This window comes from Zootoca vivipara, chromosome 6 (assembly GCF_963506605.1).
Source record: "Zootoca vivipara chromosome 6, rZooViv1.1, whole genome shotgun sequence".
NCBI classification, from domain to species: domain Eukaryota; kingdom Metazoa; phylum Chordata; class Lepidosauria; order Squamata; family Lacertidae; genus Zootoca; species Zootoca vivipara.
The window spans coordinates 20,582,901-20,600,711 of record NC_083281.1 but is presented as its reverse complement, the minus strand read 5'-3'; the positions used below and the strand labels follow the sequence as shown (position 1 = coordinate 20,600,711).

At 43.8% G+C, this 17,811-nt stretch overlaps 1 protein-coding gene and 1 long non-coding RNA gene across 6 annotated transcripts in view; both read right to left on the bottom strand.

Annotated features, from left to right (window-relative positions):
- The window catches only part of PPP1R37 (protein phosphatase 1 regulatory subunit 37), a 56,662-nt gene that overhangs the window by 36,568 nt on the left and 2,283 nt on the right, over positions 1-17,811 (bottom strand). The gene's annotated exons all lie outside the window — the stretch shown is intronic.
- LOC132592287 (uncharacterized) lies at positions 11,795-17,810 on the bottom strand. The gene is made up of 2 exons (XR_009557724.1): positions 16,464-17,810; positions 11,795-16,287 (listed from the first exon to the last, which is right to left on the bottom strand). It is a non-coding gene; the product is annotated as an uncharacterized LOC132592287 (long non-coding RNA).

The window sequence follows — 17,811 nt, the reverse complement described above, 5'->3', positions numbered from 1 at the left end:
GTGAAGTCAAACTGCTGTGCTGGCAGCACCAAAGTGACCTCCCTGGGGCATGTTATGTGTATGGAGGCCCTGGGCTGCTCAGATGACAAGACCCCTTCTCTCAACCTCACTGAAGTGGTCCAAAGGAAAGCAGAGCAATACATTTGGCGCCATCTGGGCTGCAGGAGTTTCTGGAAGGAGGCGTACAAGGCACCATCCAACCATCTTAGGGGCTCCGCTCTGGATCTGTGTAGGTTTACTCCTCAACCTTTTCTTCTCCAGAAAATATTCTGCAAAGCAGCTGAGGTTAGAAGGCTTCCTTAGAAAACAGAAGCCTTGACCAAATGAGACCAAAATGGAATGCAAAAGATATGTATACATGGACAATAAGAGATGCTTAAAAACAATTTGAGGAGCACGTTGCTGAAACATAGAGGTCAACAACAAACAGTTCTTTAAATACGTTACTAACAGGAGACCAGTTGGCAGGCGATTGTAGGATGACAAGGCAATAGTGCCTTAGGTGTGCTAACGGAGGATAAGGAGATTGCAGATAAATTGAGTGAATTGCTTGCATCTGCCTTCACAGTGCAATATATGATGTAGGTCCCCGGGCCTGAACAATTTCCATATGTTGAGAGCCTGAATAACTAATGAAAATAGTGTTGACAAGAACATTCCAGACCTTATAGACAAAATAAAAAATGACAAACTGATGAGTCCAGATAGCATTCACCCAAAAATCCTTAAGTAACTCAAATGTGAAATTGCTGCTCTTCTAAGTTGTAGTTCAGCAATATTTGGAGGGTCAAAGGTTCCCCACACTTGTGACAGCTATTTTGGAACATGCTGGTCTTAGTTCTACGTGAAGGCACATTGCCTTGAATCCCACAATAAAGACATGGAAGATAAAGAAATATAAATAAATAACACCGGCAGGCCCAACATGATCCATTTTTCACCATGCTAATTTATTTACATAATTTATATCTCACTCCTTCAGCACAGATTTAGACTCCCAGGGTGTGAGAAATGTAAAGTACAATTTAAGGCGGGCAAGCTTTTAGCAGAAACAGCATGCACAGAAACAAATGAAGGACAGACTACAGCAGAGCCTGTAGGAAGCTACTTCATTAGGCAGCTCTCCCCATGAAAACTAATGACATCATAATTATTAAGACGTGCCAGGCAACAGAGAGCAAGGATGCAAGTAAAACCAAACATTGCCAGTTCCTGCAGCGGCTCTTGATCTAGGGAGCTTTCGAGCCCCCGAGTCCACAAGCTCGGCTTTTGACATTTCAGCTCCCAGCTCTCAGGCAAAAATATTGTTTGTTCCTGCACAAAGCCAACTCATTTTCCATCTGGGACTTCAGCCAAGAGTCACGACCCAGACGTTAACCCCTTCCCAGTCTCTTGCTTTGGCAAGCTTGCCAAGATTTGTCTTTCTCACAAGCAAACAAAACCGTGCCAGCGAATAGAAACACTGGAAATTGGACAGGCCTCTCGGTTCTGACCCAGAAGCTTAGGGAGGGGGTGGCGGGGAGAGAGAGAAAAGAAGCAACTAGCCTAGGAGAGGAGAAGCAGCACCCCGTGCTGATGGCAAGGAGTTGAGTGAGCAGGCTGCTCTAGCCCAAACTTTGCACATGAGAGGCAACCTAAGCATGGAAGGTTAGATTATGAGATGCATGGGGCTCTTGCCAAAAACAGCAACGTTGTGCAAAGTTCTCCCACTCTGTAACATGTAGTAAGATTTACCCCATGCCCTTGTCTCAGCAGGCTGAACGTTCACAGCGCTGGTAAGGGAACACAGAACCCAATAATTTCAGGATTCTGGCTATGTTTTCCTACATGTTAGAGGGGAACTGGGAAACTTGGGTGTGGAGCTGCCCTTATCTGTGGCAACCCAGTGTTTCTTATAACATACAGCTCCATCCTCAATATTAAGCGGGATTTAGACTCGAATGGCTTGCCAGAAGGGGCGCAAAGATAGTCCTTGCATCACATCTCAGCTGATTTTGGCAGCGCAAGTACCAGTGGCCAAGTAAGAACTGGCTTCAGTGGCAGAGGACACACTTTGCATGCCAGAGACCCCAGGTTTGATAACCACCATTGCCATTTAGAAAACCCATCAGTAGCAGAGCTGCTGTCAATCAGAATAGACGAGGTATAGCCAACATGGTGTCCTACAGTTGGGACTGTCATCTCCCAATCATCTCTCAGGAATGAGGGAAGTTGTGGTCCAACCACATCTTGAGGGTACCACCATGGAATAGATGACTCAAATGGGAGAGGGCCTGTTGGTCAGGCCAAAAGGTCTGACTAGCCCAGTGTTTTGTTTCCACAGCAGAGTACTTCTCAAAAAACTTACAGCAGGGCACAACAGCAACAGCCCCTTTCATTCTGCTCCTAGCATCTCATAACCAAAGTAGGCAGTTTCTGACAATACAGAGATGTCATTTACTTTTTGTGGTTCAAAGCCGTTGACAGATCTACCTTCCATAAAAACTGACTAGATAAAATGAGCCAGTGACCTGATTCAGGGTTTTGTTTTGTTTTCTTTTTAAAAAATATGCTCAGTTTCTGCACAAACCTGGAATGAAACCCCAGGCCTGAGTCCAGGAGTTGGGCACTTCAGTGCCTGATGCTCAGGCAAACCATTTCCCTCTCAGCCCAGCCTATTTTCATAAGGTTGTGACAGTTCATCCGTCATGCTTAGCTACTTGGAGGAAGGGTGGGAACATAACAAATAATTTAGGACTGCTACCCAATTACCGGTAAATAAATCTTAGTGGATTGACTGATTGATTATATTTGTTGTTGTTGTTTAGTCGTTTAGTCGTGTCCGACTCTTCGTGACCCCATGGACCATAGCACGCCAGGCACTCCTGTCTTGCACTGCCTCCCGCAGTTTGGTCAAACTCATGTTCGTAGCTTTGAGAACACTGTCCAACCATCTTGTCCTCTGTCGTCCCCTTCTCCTTGTGCCCTCCATCTTTCCCAGCATCAAGGTCTTTTCCAAGGATTCTTCTCTTCTCATGAGGTGGCCAAAGTATTGGAGCCTCAGCTTCACGATCTGTCCTTCCAGGGAGCACTCAGGGCTGATTTCCTTAAGAATGGATAGGTTTGATCTTCTAGCAGTCCATGGGACTCTCAAGAGTCTCCTCCAGCACCATAATTCAAAAGCATCAATTCTTCGGCGATCAGCCTTCTTTATGGTCCAGCTCTCACTTCCATATATCACTACTGGGAAAACCATAGCTTTAACTATACGGACCTTTGTCGGCAAAGTGATGTCTCTGCTTTTTAAGATGCTGTCTAGGTTTGTCATTGCTTTTCTCCCAAGAAGCAGGCGTCTTTTAATTTCGTGACTGCTGTCACCATCTGCAGTGATCAAGGAGCCCAAGAAAGTAAAATCTCTCACTGCCTCCATTTCTTCCCCTTCTATTTGCCAGGAGGTGATGGGACCAGTGGCCATGATCTTGGTTTTTTTGATGTTGAGCTTCAGACCATATTTTGCGCTCTCCTCTTTCACCCTCATTAAAAGGTTCTTTAATTCCTCCTCACTTTCTGCCATCAAGGTTGTGTCATCTGCATATCTGAGGTTGTTGATATTTCTTCCGGCAATCTTAATTCCGGCTTGGGATTCATCTAGTCCAGCCTTTCGCATGATGAATTCTGCATATAAGTTAAATAAGCAGGGAGACAATATACAACCTTGTCGTACTCCTTTCCCAATTTTGAACCAATCAGTTGTTCCATATCCAGTTCTAACTGTAGCTTCTTGTCCCACATAGAGATTTCTCAGGAGACAGATGAGGTGATCAGGCACTCCCATTTCTTTAAGAACTTGCCATAGTTTGCTGTGGTCGACACAGTCAAAGGCTTTTGCATAGTCAATGAAGCAGAAGTAGACGTTTTTCTGGAACTCTCTAGCTTTCTCCATAATCCAGCGCATGTTTGCTATTTGGTCTCTGGTTCCTCTGCCCTTTCGAAATCCAGCTTGCACTCCTGGGAGTTCTCGATCCACATACTGCCTAAGCCTGCCTTGTAGAATTTTAAGCATAACCTTGCTAGCGTGTGAAATGAGCGCAATTGTGCGGTAGTTGGAGCATTCTTTGGCACTGCCCTTCTTTGGAATTGGGATGTAGACTGATCTTCTCCAATCCTCTGGCCATTGCTGAGTTTTCCAAACTTGCTGGCATATTGGGTGTAGCACCTTAACAGCATCATCTTTTAAGATTTTAAATAGTTCAGCTGGAATATCATCACTTCCACTGGCCTTGTTATTAGCAGTGCTTTCTAAGGCCCATTTGACTTCACTCTCCAAGATGTCTGGCTCAAGGTCAGCAACCACACTACCTGGGGTGTACGAGACCTCCATATCTTTCTGGTATAATTCCTCTGTGTATTCTTGCCACCTCTTCTTGATGTCTTCTGCTTCTGTTAGGTCCTTACCACTTTTGTCCTTGATTATGGTAATCTTTGTACGAAATGCTCCTTTCATATCTCCAATTTTCTTGAACAGATCTCTGGTTTTCCCCATTCTATTGTTTTCCTCTATTTCTTTGCATTGCTCATTTAAGAAGACCCTCTTGTCTCTCCTTGCTGTTTTTTGGAAATCTGCATTCAGTTTCCTGTATCTTTCCCTATCTCCCTTGCATTTTGCTTGCCTCCTCTCCTCCGCTATTTGTAAGGCCTCGTTGGATAGCCATTTTGCTTTCTTGCATTTCCTTTTCCTTGGGATGGTTTTCGTTGCTGCCTCCTGTATAATGTTACGAGCCTCCATCCATAGTTCTTCAGGCACTCTGTCCACCAAATCTAAATCCTTAAACCTGTTCCTCACTTCCACTGTGTATTCATAAGGGATTTGATCCAGATTGTATCTTACTGGCCCAGTGGTTTTTCCTACTTTCTTCAGTTTAAGCTGGAATTTTGCTATAAGAAGCTGATGATCTGAGTTACAGTCAGCTCCAGGTCTTGTTTTTGCTGACTGTATAGAGCTTCTCCATCTTTGGCTGCAGAGAATATAATCAATCTGATTTCGATGCTGCCCATTTGGTGATATCCATGTGTAGAGTCTTCTCTTGTGTTGTTGGAAGAGAGTGTTTGTGATGACCAGCTTGTTCTCTTGACAGAACTCTATTAGCCTTTGCCCTGCTTCATTTTGAACTCCAAGGCCAAACTTTCCAGTTGTTCCTTTTATCTCTTGATTCCCTACTTTAGCATTCCAATCCCCTGTAATGAGAAGAACATCCTTCTTTGGTGTCATTTCTAGAAGGTGTTGTAGGTCTTCATAGAATTGGTCAATTTCACTTTCTTCAGCACCGGTAGTTGGTGCATAAACTTGGATTACTGTGATGTTAAAAGGTCTGCCTTGGATTCGTATCGAGATCATTCTGTCATTTTTGAGATTGCATCCCATTACAGCTTTTGCCACTCTTTTGTTGACTATGAGGGCCACTCCATTTCTACTACGGGATTCTTGCCCACAGTAGTAGATATGATAGTCACCCGAACTGAATTCGCCCATTCCCTTCCATTTTAGTTCACTGATGCCCAGGATGTCGATATTTATTCTTGTCATCTCATTTTTGACCACATCCAGCTTACCTCCACTCATGGTTCTTACATTCCAGGTTCCTATGCAATATTTTTCTTTACAGCATCGGACTTTCCTTTCGCTTCCAGGCATATCCGCAACTGAGCGTCCTTTCGGCTTTGGCCCAGCCGCTTCATCAGCTCTGAATCTACTTGTACTTGTCCTCCGCTCTTCCTCAGTAGCATGTTGGACGCCTTCCGACCTGAGGGGCTCATCTTCCAGCGTCATAACTTTTATATGCCTGTTGTCTTTGTCCATGGAGTTTTCTTGGCAGGGATACTGGAGTGGCTTGCCAGTTCCTTCTCCAGGTGGATCACGTTTAGTCAAAACTCTCCACTATGACCTGTCCATCTTGGGTGGCCCTGCATGGCATAGCTCATAGCTTCTCTGAGTTATTCAAGCCCCTTCGCCACGACAAGGCATTGATCCATGAAGGGGATTATGATTATATTTACATACAAGTAAAACCAGTAAAACATATTTACATACAAGTAAAACCATGATTATATTTACATACAAGTAAAACCAGTGTTTTGGGAAGCAAAATCATACTTTATTTGTGTTTAGATGGTGCATCATCTTAGAAGAGACATTTCCTTCTGCATGGGAGGTAAAAGTCAGTGTCTCTCCTAAGATGGTTCTTACCATCTGCAGTTTCTTATAAGTCCTTGTTTCTCTCTGTGTTTTAATTTGCACATTTTTGTCACTTAAAAGCCTTATTGGAGACTTGGGTCTCCAGCTGTTTTTGGACTGCAATGCCCCTCATCCCTGGCAACTTGGTCCAGCTAGCTTGGGAAATCCGGATCTAACCAATTAAAATTGCAGCCCTAACATGTCTAGCCTCTGAAACACAACAAGCTATAAACAGCTTTAAAAAAACACGCACAACAACTTTTTGAAGCAACTTTATTCTGATCTAGCTTTGATGGTCACAACATATAATACTGTCAACCAGGAGGTTCAATTGGGGCTATACATAAGCTTCCAAAGTTTGTTCTGCAGGTCCACAGACTCCACAGGTCCTCAGAGTTGAGCAAGTTGGGAGCTGCTTGCTTACACAAAAAACATTAATCGTCATGACCAGACATGACTCAGCTGAGGTTTTAAAGGCAAAGGGCCTCTGGAAAGGCAACGCTTCAACTTGCGCCAACACAGTGAACAAAACCACATCATTATATGCACCAGAACAGGCAACACACAGCCAGCAAGCAAAAGCAGTTCCGAGATAATAACTGGGAAAGGGAAGATTCCCCCCCCCAATAACCCAATGCAAAACTTCAAAAACAGTCCTTGTTAACTTACAATTAGAACCAGCTTCTTACTAGCAAATGTTTCAGCCTAATTTTGGTTCCTACGGTGAGGAAAGGTGCGGGGGGGGGGGGTGTGAAGGGAGAGAATCATGCTTGGCTTAGGTAGAGTCTACAGAATTTATGACACAACCAACCAAGTAAACATCCCACTTGCCTAAGGCTTCAAATAATGGAGAGGGCTTTGCCAAGCTCCTGGAAAGTTCCCACATGGGGCTACTTTTGCCTTCTTGTGTCACAGGCTGCGCAGGCCTGGCCTAGCTCCACCCAGCTCCTATCACCACTCCTGTCGCCCATATCACTCCTTCCCAAGCTCCCATGCCTATCCCTTGTCCAGCAACAGTACCTGTGGTAGGCTCCAGTTCTCCAATGAGCTGAAAATACTCCCAAATCTATGGTACTCAGCCGAAGGATCGGAACATACAAGGTGGTTATAATGCTTTAATGTGGGTCACACCACCCACTTGCATGGGTGCTTGGGTGCTTTCAAGGAGTGTAGGAGGGTATGAGAGACAAAGATGACGGGAGAAAATGTAGGGGCCAAAACAGGAAGTTGGGAATGTCCTTGAGCTAAGAAGTGCCAACCGGAGGCAGCAGTTTTAATAGGGCAATGTGCTCTCTGCCACACTTCTGCAGACATTAGAAACTTTGTTTTAAATGAACAGATCTGCCATTCCCACTGACCATACAAACGTGACTTGGTGCCCAGGGGCAGATGGGCCCATACTTCTTCCTGGGCAGCTCCCCACCTATGGAATCACTCCCGCTCTACTCCTCTTGTTTCTCACCTGAAATCAACTGCCACCCCAGCCCCGAGCTAGTCAGGATTGTAAGGCTCAGGACACCCAGAGTCTCCATGCAGCCCATACACCATTATATTATGTCACCCTGCCAGAAGCAATTTAAATGCTTTCTAACCAGTTAGACCAGTCAAAGTGCCAAAGTACACTGAGAAAAGGTCACCGTCCTCTATTCCCATGTGTAAAGGCCATGAAAACTATGCAACCTAACTGTGAATGGGAAGCAACCACCAATAACCCAGTCATTTGCTCTATAATCAAATGATTTCATAGGTGAGGGATGGCGGCTGCTGATCAATGGTTAGCAGTTTCCACAGGAGGCCAGAGCCAGAGACGACTGTGACAGACAAGCCAACTCTCTTGCTGCAGTCAGACTGCTAGACAGGCGAGGAGGAGCTGGAGGGTCATGCTCAGAGCAAAAGGCTGCCCAAGGCCAAGAGATCCTTTGCAACAGTCAGCGATCTGGGCCTCCTTACCAGCTCCAAGGAGCTGATGTGGAGCTCAGTCTTACCCAACCTAAGTGCCCTCTGGATGTTGTGGACTACAACTCCCATCAGCCATGGTGCCTATGGCTGATGAGAGTCGCAGTCCAAAACATCTAGAGCACTGCTTTTTTCCAACTGTTGGGTTGCAACCTCACCAGTAGTAATATGACAGTTCTGTGGAGGAAGGGCAGCAGGGGAAGAAATTAAGTTTGTCTACATAAGCCATGCATGCATTTGACATCAGCAAAGATTGACTTCCAGACCAAAGTTGTTATAATGTTGTTTGCACATCCAGATTGCCATCTTTTGTATTGCTGCTACTGAATGGTGGATTTGTGGTATGGAACAAAAAGTCATCCTTTGTAACTGGATTAAACTGCCTTGAATAAACAGGCTTGGGTAAATGGTACAAATACTTCATTATTAGACTGTGCGCTTGCAGGGAGAGTCTGTCTTTTTTTGATCTATGCAAAGCTCTTCATTTTTGGGGGGTAGTGAACTGCTGTTGTTTTTTTGATTAAGCACTGTATAAATGTTAGTAGCAGTAGCAGTAACAGAAGCCTGTTTGCCAGTTTGAATCAAAGGTGGACCCTGAATCGAGTCAAACCTCACAGGTAGATGCAACAAAGGTCAGAGGAGGGAATGCACCCCACATTTCCGCCCTGGGCCTTTACATCCTTAGCTACAAGTGGGGGAAATTAATTTTAAGTGGAATGATAAGGATGCACAAGTGGGTCATGCCTTGACCCAAGACACTTCACACCAGCTGGCACCATCATTCTGTTTTGCAATAGCTTGCTTCTTCATTTGTGTTGGGTTTTTTGTGTGTTTTTTTAAAGACACAGGCAATGAGATGCAAAGAAGGACAATCCATGCTGGGAGACTTTGCTGCCACTGGCAGTGCAGTAGCTGTGTGCTTAGAGGGCTTTAAAAAGAGATTATACAAATGTATGGAAGTGTTTCTGTGGCTATTCGCCACAATAGCTAAATGCAGCCTCTAGGTTCAGAGACAGAAATCACAGTCCCTGGAGTGGTCTGCTGCCTTCATGGGCTATGGGATTTCCTGAAGCGTATGACTGGAGTGGCCACTCTGGGAAACAAAATGCTGGACAAGATGGGCACTTCGTTGAATCTGGCAGAGCGATTCTTATGTTCTGATAAGACAGAGGAGCCCTGTCTTCCTTTGCAGCTGGTCACCCAGAAAGAGGACAAGAAATACTAACATCTACAGTCAAGAAAAAGCAAATCCTACATTGCAGGCTGGAAATAAAGAGAGGACTGTGCATCTTATAAGTCTGAATGCCCTGGGTATACAAGCACTGTTGCACCAACAAATGGCACTCACTTCCTGCTCTGATCTCAGCTGTGAAAAGGCCACAATTTGCACCTGAGCTCAGGTTGAATCCTGACAAGACAGAAGTGCCATTTTGGGGGGCAGGGGGCGGGCAGGTGTGGAGGACTCCCTGGTCCTGAGTGGGGTAACTGTGCCCCTGAAGGACCAGGTGCACAGCCTGGGAGTCATTTTGGACTCACAGCTGTCCATGGAGGCGCAGGTCAATTCTGTGTCCAGGGCAGCTGTCTATCAGCTCCATCTGATACGCAGGCTGAGACCTTACCTGCCCGCGGACTGTCTCGCCAGAGTGGTGCATGCTCTAGTTATCTCTCGCTTGGACTACTGCAATGCGCTCTATGTGGGGCTACCTTGAAGGTGACCCGGAAACTACAACTAATCCAGAATGCGGCAGCTAGACTGGTGACTGGGAGCGGCCACCGAGACCACAAAACACTGGTCTTGAAAGATCTACATTGGCTCCCAGTATGTTTCCGAGCACAATTCAAAGTGTCGGTACTGACCTTTAAAGCCCCAAATGGCCTCAGTCCAGTATACCTGAAGGAGCATCTCCACCCCCATTGTTCTGCCCGGACACTGAGGTCCAGCACCGAAGGCCTTCTGTCGGTTCCCTCATTGCGAGAAGCCAAGTTGCAGGGAACCAGGCAGAGGGCCTTCTTGGTAGTGGCGCCCGCCCTGTGGAACGCCCTCCCATCGTAGGTCAAGGAGATAAACAACTACCTGACATTTAGAAAACACCTAAAGGCAGCCCTGTTTAGGGAGGCTTTAATGTTTAATAGATTACTGTATCTTATTTTTCTGTTGGAAGCAGGCCAGAGTGGCTGGGGAAACCATTATTATCATTATTATCATTATTATTAACCGCTGTTGTGCAACAAGTGCTGCTGGTGGACAATGCCTGTGACCAGACCTGCCCTGCAGAGCTTCTGACCCACCTAGCCAAGCACAGATGTACAGTAGTCCACAAGAGGCTCATTAAGCTTCCGGTTGTTGGGTGGGGGCTGTCATGCACCTAGAAGACCATAATGCTTCCTCAGCTTGTTGATTGTGGGATGGTGAGTCTCAAACCCTGCAGTCCTGTGTTCAGCCAACTAATGTCCACAGTGCTCGAGAGGGCTATCTGAGGGCAATGTGGGTGCTGTGTAAGCATTACATACTACCGGTAGTAGTAGCAAAGTTCAGTATTAATCCAGCAGCTGACTTCAGGGAAGAGTACAATATTAAGAAAAATTCTGAGCTCTCTTAAAGCTCATGCAGTAAGCTGGCTTTCAGCTTTAACATCCTTTCTAGTTAAATGTGGTGCAAAAACAAAAACCAGACATTTCCTTGGTTCAGACAAGCAGCTGTGCCCTTACGGATGGGCAATGATTATCTGGATAACAGGATCTGACAGGTGTCAAGGAAAACAGGACCCAAAACAGCATAGGCAACACATACCACAGGCGCAATCAGAAGGAACAGAAGAAAGTACAGCATTTATGGAGATGTCTGAATAAAGAAATCAGCCACAGCAACACCAAGAAACCCAAGAACGATACTTTTAAAAGAAAATACGTTATCAGCTATTGTTAGGACAGTACACAACCAACCCACCCACCTCCCTTCAGTGGCAGCCACCTAGTCGCCTCATTCCCAAATAAAAGAACCACTGCTTTGGCCCCTGCATGTGCAACTGACACAGTGAGAAGAGCACACTGCAGGGCAAGCTTTGTGCCTAGCTGGCATGCTGTTGTTGCAACCAACCCATGGCACAACACAAGTTGCATGGGTAGGATGTGTGACCTGTGTGCCAATGTGAAACCAACTGATGGATTTCTGGATACGCCCTGAGTGGAGACAAACACATGAAAAGCTTTCTTCTTGTCACATATCATTTGCATAATGTGCCAAGAGGATACCTCCCCTCTCTTGTTGAAAGCAACTGAAGGGTGTGGGAGTGCGAGCTGAAGGTTTGTCATATAATAGGAAGCAGTGAGAATGCATAATGAAAGGAAGGCTGCTTTTTCACAAATCACCTTGCATGCATGTGACTCGGTGTCTTAGCTCAGCCTTTGCAGGTTAAGTTAGGCAGGGATGGCCACCCACATATAGCCTAGAACAGGGGTAGGCAACCTAAGGTCCGTGGGCCGGATGCAGCCCAATCGCCTTCTAAATCCGGCCCACGGACGGTCCGGGAATCAGCATGTTTTTACATGAGTAGAATGTGTCCTTTTATTTTAAATGCGTCTCTGGGTTATTTGTGGGGCATACGAATTCGTTCTTTTCCCCCCCCCCCAAAATATAGTCCAGCCTACCACATGGTCTGAGGGACGGAGGACCATCCCATGGCTGAAAAAGGTTGTTGACCCCTGGCCTAGAACTACCACCCACTTCTTTTACTCCCTTCTTCCACTGCTGTGTGTCAGAGGAAGCAGCAGCAAAGCCTTAGATCCTGCTATGTTTCTCCAAGTCATAAAATACAAATGTATGCATATTGTACATCACAGGGTTCAAAGCACTTCAGAACAATACCCAAGATATACTTACAGCAATCCTGTAAGGCAAGACAGTACTGTATAGTATCTTCATATGGTAGTTGAGGGGTGCTGTAGTTGAGAGGTGCTGATGTTGAGGGACACTTCACCAAGAAAATGCAGTGAATTTGAGACAGAGGCAAAATTTGAATTGAGGACTTCAAATCATTGCAGCAGGTTGGACTAGATGACCCTTGGTGTCCCTTCCAACTCTATAATTCTATGATTCCATGTTTCTAGTTTTTATAGTTGCCCCTGAAGAATTTTTACACCAAATGTATTGGCAATTTTATCTTATGTGCACGTTTGAGGTTCCTTTTCCCCCTTTCAGTCCTGCATTTTTTACTTTCAGCCTAAATATAAACACTGCAAAACCATATAAGTAGTTAAAACTAGCATCAGTGAAAACAGACTGAAACTGGAGCAGGTATACAAATAAGATAGGGAAAAAGTTTCCCACAAAAACAATGTTCGACTACCAACAGAACTGTTGGCACATGCAAATAAAATACATTTGTTTTCAAGAAGGCAGTGCAGAATCCGTCAGAGAGCAAGCCCCAGATTCCTGAACTGAACAGGAATTTATAGCAAGGGGCTCTGAAATGCCATTAACCTGAGCAAAGGCCGAGTACAAGTGTTATGTGCATGCATTGCTGCTATAATCCGAATTAAAGGGGCATTTGATATTGAAAGCGAAATTAACAGCTCCAACTGTCCCTGTTTGAATCAATCACAGCTTTTATATGACAACCACTTCAATTAAGCCACACAGCCATCTGCAACAAAGCACCATGACCCACAACATACGGGCACTGTGCAACAAACATACAATCTCTCTCATAATTACTAAGAGCTCTGGGGGTTTCTTGATACACACACAGTATTTTCAGAGTATTCTCCTGCTCCACTTCTAGTGGAGGTGGCTTAGATCATGCAGAGGAATAAGTGTAGCTAACTGCTGTACCAACTGGGAAGGCCATGGCTACTACAGGATCTCTGTGTATACATTACAACTCCTGCATACCTCATGAGACTTTATGGTGAAGGGCGGGCAAGAAATCCAATAAACAAGCAATAAAGCAAAAAGAGCTGCAAGGGAAACTTGATCTACTGACTTCAATGAAACCAGAAAATTGCCTAGCCCAGGGTTCCTTACATGTAGGCACAGACACTGGTTGGCTCCACTGAGTGATACAGGATGTAATTGTGTTGTGACTGTATCTGTAGCCACCAGGCATGTCTACTAGCAGAACAGGGAACTATTGCCTCAATGAAGTCCCACCACCAACAAGCAGCATTTCCTTATGGATAGGTGTCACTCTTCATTATAGTTTTTAAACCACATGCTTGTAAAGATGTGTTCGAAAACTAATAGGTGGCCACTCTAAAGGGTCAGAAATGATTGGGGGGGGGGGAATCAAGCAGATATTGCCATTTCTGTCTATTGTGTTTTCTGCCTAAATACTGTAAGTGGGTTGTTGTCTTTTAACACTCCACAAACTCATCATCCTCAACCCAATGCACAACTGAAACATTTATTATTCTCATTACATTACAGTCATACCTCGGTTTAAGTACGTCTTGGTTTGAGTATTTTCAGTTTAAGTACTCTGCGGACCTGTCTGGAACGGATTAATCCACTTTCCATTACTTTCAATGGGAAAGTTCGCTTCAGGTTAAGTACGCTTCAGGTTAAGCACAGACTTCCGGAACCAATTACACTCATACCTCGGGTTAAGTATGCTTCAGGTTCAGTACTCCGTGGACCCGTCTGGAACAGATTAATCCACTTTCCATTACTTTCAATGGGAAAGTTCGCTTCAGGTTAAGTACGCTTCAGTTTAAGTACTCCACGGACCATCTGGAACAGATTAATCCACTTTCCATTACTTTCAATGGGAAAGTTCACTTCAGGTTAAGTACAGACTTCTGGAACCAACTGTGTTTGTAAACTGAGGTACCACTGTAATTATATTTGTATACCGCCCTATACCCGCAGGTCTCAGGCCAGTTCATAAGGGAAAAAAATCACAATATAAAAACACAAAATACATAATAAAAACAAGAACAATCCAATAATACCCCCCCAACACATTTTAAAAGGGCATTTGATATCAATCAGCCAAAAGCCTGTACTGTATCTGGTCTACAGACAACCCTAATAGAATACAACATGATACAATTATGGTCTGCAGCCTCCCCCCCCACTAAAAAAACAAACAGACAAACATTTGACATTAATGTAAAATCATGACCATGGCTTCAGTTGTAACACCAAACTATGGTTTGGCACCATGAGAAGGACTCTTGTCCTCTGCACTTTCCTTTCATCTTCTCTGCTTCAGCTAGTTAACTTCTGCAGTTAGTTAAGTATTGCTTTTATGTACACTGTTCTGATTATGCTATGTATAAGTTTTTCTAACTATATTAAGTACAGTACTGATGAAAACTAGTTACCGTTACAGTTACATAAATCAGTAAATTATAGATTGTTTTTTCACCCTAAACCAAGGCTGCAAACCTAATTCCAACTGTTACTGGTTTGTGTGAAAGAGGAAATAAGTAATTGAGGAGAACATGAAGGGAGCAGTGAGAATGTAAAATAAAGATGCAGCTGTAGTTTGGCTTTATGCATAAAGCAATCAAATGTGTATTCATTCTCCAGTATGCAATGCGTTTACTATGGAAATTGCCTATAAACTATCATTTCAAGTCTTGTCCTACTGGCCAAATGTTAAGGGGTTCATTGAAAGTAATATAATTTATGAGACCACAACTGTTCTGTCACATACACTTCCTCCCCTGTTACATCTAACTTACCACAAATTAATTATAAAAATCCACATCTGGTGTGAGCCCATCAAAACTGCTCTCTGGGGGTCTTAGTAGACCACAAGCTGAACATGAGTCAACAGTGTGATGCAGCAACAAAAAAAGCTAATGCTATTCTAGGTTGCATCTAGTGTCTAGATCAAGTGAAGTCATGGCAAAGAGGAGACAGAGGAGATATGATAGCCATCTTCAAATATATAAAGGGTTGTCACATGGAGGATGGCACAAGCTTGTTTTCTCCTGCTTCAGATGCTAGAAGCCAAACCAATGGATTTAAGTTACAAAAAGGAGATTTTGGCTAAACATCAGGAAGAACTTTCTGATAATAAGAGCTGTTCAACGGTAGAACAGACTCCTCGTGTTGGAAACTCAGATATATAAGCTAGGCACCAAACAGCTCCTAAAAGCAGACTTACAGTCACCAAAATGGAATGCCTAGTTATCATTTTGGGGCCAGGCGGTTCAACGTCCTATTTTCCAATATAACTTTTTGGTTCCTGAAATTCATTCTGATAACGCAGATAAAATATATCAGATAGAATTTCACAGGATAGGGTATTAGTGTGTGAAAACAGTCGAGATACAAGGATGCTAGAAGCATGGTGGAGACCTCAGGCACCAACCTGGTGCCCTGGCACCTTCACTTGGTTGAAAGTGGCCAATAGCCAGGTGCAAAGTGCATCTGAAACCTGGCAAATTTTGAGTGGTGATTAACTCTCCTTCCTTGGTGGTTCTTAAGCAGAGGTTGGATGGCTATCTGTTATGTAGGATCTAGCTGAAATTCCTGCATTGCAGGGGGGTTGGACTTGACCCTCATGGTCCCTTCCAACTCTGTAGTTCTATGAATCTATGGTAGGTAAGGCAAACCACGCACTTGGGGACAGAAAAATGACCACAGGGTCATTCTCCTTCTCCTAACATCTGTACATACACCTGGCGTTCCTAATAAAAGTATTTACACATATTTTCCTTTGAGCTCAACAAGTGTAAATGCATTCATTTACTTTCTTAAGCTCCACTTATCTCTAAACATCCACTTATCTCAAAACAAAGGCTTCAGGGAAAGTAAAGAAAAAGTTGGGACAACTTTACATTCCTGTTGAGTATGCCAATTCATGGGTGGAATTAAACATCACACTATTAGGATAGTTTTGTCAGTGCAAGCATTTCTCTTTGCCGGATGAAACACTCTTCTCTCTACTCTGCTGCTTCCATGTGCTATTATGGGGATTTTCCCAACAACCCCTCAGAGACTATGGGAGTGCAGGGGTAGGCAAGCCCCTTGGTGCTAGTGGGACTTGCTGTGTTGACTCCTGCTTGCACACCTATTAAGTTGACTCTGACACTATTTCTCAGTTCTGGAAGATCAGCACAGGTATCGTCAAAAATATCATATGTAAATTTTAAAACTCCAATACAACCTCGGAAAAACTAGAGCGACTCAGATGCTATTACAAGTTGGGGGGGGGGAGAAACCAACAAGAAGAAAAGTGCTTTGGAGGGAGATCAAGAGCTCCCAATGCAAACATAATAATCCAAGGTTAGACAGATCCTTTGAAAAGACCTATTAAAATGGCATACAAAACGTGCAAAAAACGCACTTGCACAGCATGCATACGTGCAACACAATCCTAACATCATGCTCTGCCACAGAACACTTGTGGTATGCACCATCCAAATGTACCCATGTGCTATCCATAAGAAATCTTGGGATCAGGCTTTTAGATTCCAAGGAATGTGTAAATTGAAAGAGGAAAAAATACACATGTAATAGGACATGCTCAGGAATGAAATATTCTTACCACCAATGTAACATTATTATCAACCAGGCATTCATAAGCTTTTTAGTCCTGTGCATAATACTACAGTATTCTTCATTATTGAAAAATGCTCAATGATAATGCATTCGCAATAATCCCAACTAGTGATAGGAATTATCAATAACAATAATAATACTTCACCATTTAGCTTTTTTTTAAAAAAATATCTGAACCTAGATAATGTATTTTTAATGGAGCTATCAAAACTCGACAATGCATACTGAATGCAATACTAAACCATAGTTTAGCACTACAAGAATAAGCCTAATTTCTCCAACCCAGGGTCACATGCTTCTTTCCTATCCTAGCCTCCTCTAGAAGACAGAAAGAAGACTTCTGTTTTAGATCAACCACATTATATTGTCCAAACCCTAACCATGGTTCATCTTAACCACTGTTAGTGACAACAGTTAGCACTGCTATGCCTGGAAGTTTCCTTGTTTCCATTATCCACAGTTTAGATGAACCAGTTTGTCCAGATTTAGACAACATGGCAAGCTGTGGTTAATCAAAAGCAGAAGGTTCTGTATTTCTACTCACAGTCTACTCAAAGAAGGGGGGAGTGCAAATTAGTTTGGCATTCTGTCTGAATCAACCCATGTGCTTAGAATATCAGACATGAACCTGGAGCCCCAGATTCAATTCTGTGCTTAGTCACCAATTCAATGAGTGACCTTGGACACAGTTCAGTTCTGCAGCCATAAAATGGGAACATTAGCAGCATGCCTGCACCATCTGGAGCTGATGGGAATTGTAATCCAAAATATCTTGAGGGCACCAGGTTGGGGATGGCTGTTCTAGAACTTAGTCTGACAACTGAAATATGTTCCTCTTTTCAAGAGCAGGTCAATGCCTATTGCTTTGTTATTTCCTAGTTCACCTTGTATCGGCTTTCTGCTTTTATAGCATGCACTTATTTTTAATTGGATTGCATAGCTTTGTGTTTGTAAACCTTGATCATAAGACGCGTTGAGAGCTTTTGGTAGATAAGTGACTAACAAAGATAAAAGGAAATATTCAGTTCTCATACTATAAACCAATTGCCAATCCTCTGAATAAAGGGACTGGCTTGGACAAGTCCAGTCCAGCAGCAAGAAGGGGAAAAGGTCTCTAGAGAAGTTGGAA